We start from the raw sequence: 5,792 nt of genomic DNA on the forward strand, positions 1-5,792 counted from the left end.
CTGTTGGAACCATTGCCAATTTGATCATTTTATCTTTTTCAATAAAAAGAGATTATTTTGATATTATTCATATTATTAAAATTATTTATATCGTATTCATATATCTTTAATATTTTGTACAACAAAAATTTAAATGATTAATAGAGACAAAATGACACCATCACCGGTTCTAGTATTACGAACATTGCGCGCGCGCGCGCGCGCGCGCGTGTGTGTGTGTGTGCGTGTGTGTGTGTGTGTGTGTGTGTGTGTGTGTGTGTGTGACACACCCGTAATGGCGTTCACATCCTGCATATGTAAAATATTCAGGACACCGAAAGTTAAAATTATTTAAATAACACATCCTCTCCACGTCACAATAATGTTTAATACATCGAACGACAGCTACGAGAAACACATTAATGTCAATCTTTTCGACCTCCATTCGATTTTCCGACAGGTTGGTCTACATTTTTTTTTAATATTCAACATAATCTCACGACTACGCCCGTCGAATCGAATCTATCATTCCGCATAAAATCACGCAGGAAATACACTCTAAGTTCGACGGATTCACCCCCGGGGAAATTCGGCATACGCGCCCATTGTTCGCGAAAGAATCGAGAAGAAGACGAAGGCACTGAATAGACGGGAGCTCATCTTCCCCGCGATTTTACCGACAAAAATCCCGTGATATCTCAGTGCAGTGAAGTTCGTAGTCCACTGGCCGGACCGAGATCTAAATGGGATCGATCTACCGTTATAGCGCCGCACGATAGTGTACTGCAAATGCTCAGGTATTAATGACGCGCCAGAGTGAGTTACGTGAACGACCGTACGGATGCTTTATAATACAGGCGTCTAACAGACGCGTCGGTGATAGAAGGAAAATTACAGGAAATTGCCACATGCCGAGAATTGTCTTGACTCTCAGATGCAAATAGTGACGACGATTCTCTTTGATGTTCCGCGATAATCCGTCTTAATTCTCATGATTCTCGTAAACGAGATAATTTCAAATACCTCGCGATGTACTGATTGTCTTAAAGACGATATTCACTTGATTCTGAAATTTATATTTACATTTCAATATTGTATAATATAATGTTGCGAGCAATAAACAATTTTTACGAGACTATAAGTATTTGTATAATCAAAAACTTGTCCTAAGGTAAATAAATCTTGCACATCCCTGTCCATCTTTCATGACGTGATCATATATGTTGGCATAGCGGATGTAAATTCGCCCTCGGGGATGTCGCGAGCGATGAAACTATGAACTATGAACATTTACTGAAAATGGAGCGGGATCATCTACATTGGCTCTAGAACAGCGTAATGTAGTCGGCTCGGTTTTACCTCCGCGCTTTAAAGTTTGTAAATAATTCAGCATCGCTGTGCACAACGGGTCCCCGTCGTCATCGTCGCTATCGTCGTCGTCGTCACGCCGTCGATGTCGACGACGACGACAGGGCTATGTATGGGGATGAAAGAGAGAGAGAGAGAGAGAGAGAGAGAGAGAGAGAGAGAGAGAAGAAAAAAGGCAGAACGTAAATAAGGCGGGATAAAAACGTCGAGAGAAATACGATAAGAGCACCCACCTTCGCTTGGTCTCTGGCCAATTCCAGGGAGGCTGGATGCAACGATCGGAAGGTGCAACGATCACGTGCAGACCTTATTGCAAGAGGATCGTGAGATTTCCTATTTCCATGCATTTCGAAGCGCGCGATTCTAGCCTAACGCCCGGGGACACCCCGGACGCCCCAAGATTATTACAGCCGAGATTATCGAGGAAACGCGACTCTCACATCCGCAACGTCGGTATAACAAACTGTGAATAATTTGTTTTCCCTCCTTTCAGCAGTGTAATCGTAGAACTCTTCGGATTACGCATGAGAAAGAGAGGAGAGAAATTTTTGAAAGAATATTAAAGAACTACTTTAACGAAAAATAAATATATTTCTGTTTCAATATATCAAAAAGGACATGTGTTATAAAGATTGTAATTTAATAGAATTAAAAAGTACCGAGACTGAGCAATCATTTTTATTTTTTAAATTAATATTAGATGTATATTTCTATATTTCTAAAAAATAGGATTCTGATTTTTTAACTTTGCAATAATTATGTCCTTCATATTGATGAAATATTTGGATTTTCATCACTTTCTTTATTTTTATAGTAATTTATTGGTTTGTGTTTTATTTATGTAATTACTACGAATAATAACTAAATATTATATATTATAATAATAACTAAACATTATAAACTGATATCTCGTTGGATTTTTCTTATTTTCGTTTTGATTTATTTGCTTGGTTCTTTTAATAAATAAGAAATTAATACTTCCAATATTAAGAACAAAAGCAGATATAAGATATTCTGAATTGTAACGTATTATATAGATATAGTCTCCGATTATACATAAAATATATTTAACCGGTTATGCAATAATTTATTGAAACATTGGCGAATATATAATTCACATTTATTATAATTTACATTTAATACCATGAAAAATATTCTATGAAAGAAAAATTTATATAAAACGTTGAAACACAGGCTAAAACTAACTTAATATCACGTATATACGAGCAGATATGAGACGGCAAAGAGGATAATTCGGCAGTCTGATACTCTAAAATAATTTATATAAGAGATATGTGTGAAAAAAGTTTTTGCTGGGCTTACGAGAATCCAAGTCACATCTTTTCAGCATTCGCGTGTAAAGTGTTTGCGCGAGGAAATTCATTTCGTTGCATAATTCTGTCTGCGTCTCGTTAAGTGCTTCCGTAAAAAAAAGACAAAAAAGAATAAAAATTCTACAATGCAATTGCGACAGCAACGCGATAAACGAAGAAAAAGCGTGATAGCGCTAAGGGTGATGCAATGAAATCGCTAATGATAACGATGCAATGTCCCTCGTGCAGATAATTAATTAGAGAGGAGCAAATTACGAAATAATGAGCCCACGATCGTAATATATTCGATAATCGATCCGAATACTACTACTGCATATGGAGTTCGCGCGGCATAACACGCATAATTTTCAGTCTTTCTCGACAGCTATAAACGGCCGGTCAGTTGAGCAGCGCGTTGAACGTTAATGCGCAAAATAATAGCGTGCCGTTCATTTTTGCACCGTACCCTTGGGGAAGGACTAATCTCTCTCGACGTAATTCCCGCGGAGGTTGCTGAAAATCCGACGATTCCTGGATCGCCGGGACTGCAAGCGGATCAACGTTTATATCGCGTACGTTTATATCCACGCGCTCATGTGCGCGCACGTGTATACACGCGTGTACTCCTCGATAATGTAACTGGAGGATAGCTTATCAAGTATTCACGCGACGATTTTCCAAAATCGCACGGACGACCGAGCAAATTTGCGTCGAATCCCAGAAACGCCATTACCGACGCAATTAGCAGATGTAGCGTTAAAGTGCCGCGATATACGAGAGACCGATTAAAAGCGGTATTTCGAGCAGACCTATGGAGCGGGAGGAAAGGGGGGGGTGGGGATGGGCAAGCAGGAAGGGGTATGGGAGACCGCGCCCGTTGATTACAGGGAAAAGGCCGAGCGAGACACAACGAAAAAATGTCTCGCAGCACATGCAGCTAATTGCCGAATATTTAATCATTTAATTGGCTAGATCGCCGGCATTTCCGGAAAAGTCAGGAAGTAATCGTCCGTTGGATTCGGTAATAATTGCTATTTTTTCTGAGATTCAAATTGGCGTGGAAATATATGTTATCGCTCGAATTAAAGAGATTTTATTTATTAAACCTTTTTTACGTTGCAAAACTTCATTAAATTACCAATATATGCGGAGCACACGCATACAACGTCCAATAAATTGCTCCAAATGACACAGAATAGCATTTAGATCTCGCTTTTTACGAAAAATTACGTATTTTACTGTCCATTTGTGTCCTTTATATTACATAAAATATGAAATCGATACCAAATAAACGATTTTGATATAAATTAATTCTTTCAATATAATTCTATTGCAATATGGGATCATAAAGATGCATAAAAATATTAATCGAATTTGCTCATAAATATGCACTTATTAGTTTATTGCTATTAAAATAATAAATAGAATTTTATTAAGTTTCGTACGTATTTCTTGTATAAATTTTATTCTTTATTATTCCGATGTATATAAATTATTTCGACAGCGAATAATCTCTATAAAAGCGAGTGTCACAATTTTTTAACAAAAAGAAATAATTTATATTTTTATAACATTTATAATATATATATTTTTGATGATTCCCTCCTTCCCTCCCCCCTCTCTCTCTCTCTCTCTCTCCCCCTCTCTCCCTCTCTCCCTTTCTTCTCCCTCTCCCTTTCTTTCTATCTCTCTACCTCCAACTGGCAATATAAAGTTGGTCTTTAGTTTTGCCAAATATAATATTAAATAAATATATCCTCGTCTCTGAAATTCAAATTTTACTTGTAAAAGAATCACGCTCTTGAAGAACGCGCATGTATTGCCCTTGCGATGAAACGAGGAACAAATATTATTTCTCATACCGGTGCGAACGCTTTCACGTCCGGTGCATCGCACTATCAGCAGGCATCTTCCTCCTGTACTCTCCTCTCGTCCAATTGTTCGCGCACGACCTGCGATGTTCGTATCTACTCCCCAACTTAAGTTGAAACGAGATTTATTTCCTGTCGCGCCGTGCATCCGATTCAAGGATCCGGTTGGATGTATATTTTAATGCGATATTTCGCTGTAGTCTCGTTAGATTATAAGCTTTGCAATTTACGCCGTTTACAGGACGCGTTAGCGTTTAACATCGTCGTTAAATGACACTTGATATTTTGTCTTTTTTTAAAACAGAGGTTTTATTATCACAGCGTATGTCTGCGATACGAATCTTGCACGAATTAGGCTTACAAGAAGTGTAAGTAATATTATTCCTATATTATTAGCTATTATCCCTGCTATTAATATTGCAGCACATTCCAAGATACATTATACACGTGATTTATAGTGATGTTTGTTTTTACAACACAAGCTGCGTTCCATTATGCATTGCGCGAGTACTAAAAATCTATAGTTCATATTACATGTAGCAGATTTTCAATACTCGCAATGAATAACGAAATGTAGCAGCCGTAGCTATTAATTTCGATACCAAGTTTGTGTGACTCATATCTTGTAGTAATAATGTAATATATTGCCGTGACACATTGTAGGCGAGATACTGACATAATTATATTCGCAGTATATGATTACATTGCAATATCTGTTTATTGACAGAATTGAGATATACGTATGCAATAATTTTCTTTACCTTCTTTCAATACTAAATCTATTCTTTATTAGAAATTTTAAATATATTAATATCGTAAATTTAGAGGAAAATAGATGTTTCGATACAATTGAAAATTTATGTATATGTATGTATAATACATAAATTTAAATGTAAATAAATATTTTACCCCACACACACACACACACACACACACACACACACACACACACACACACACACACATAACTTATAATATAAATATAATATGATACATATAATATTACATTTATATTTTACTGTAATATAAATTTGAAAAAAAAATAACATGCAAGATATTCTAGATTTAAGATAATTTAAATCTTTAAAGAATTTGTAATCGAATTTTCTTTAACGAAAGTTTTTACAGTAAGATCTAATTAATATTTCTCTTTTTTATATTGAGATTGAAAAAGTTTTTTAAAAATTGAACTTCGATAGTGTAAATATACAATATTTAAATGAAATTTATAACTTTAAAAAAATGATTATATATATATATA

This window comes from Atta colombica, unplaced genomic scaffold (assembly GCF_001594045.1).
Source record: "Atta colombica isolate Treedump-2 unplaced genomic scaffold, Acol1.0 scaffold205, whole genome shotgun sequence".
Taxonomy (NCBI): domain Eukaryota; kingdom Metazoa; phylum Arthropoda; class Insecta; order Hymenoptera; family Formicidae; genus Atta; species Atta colombica.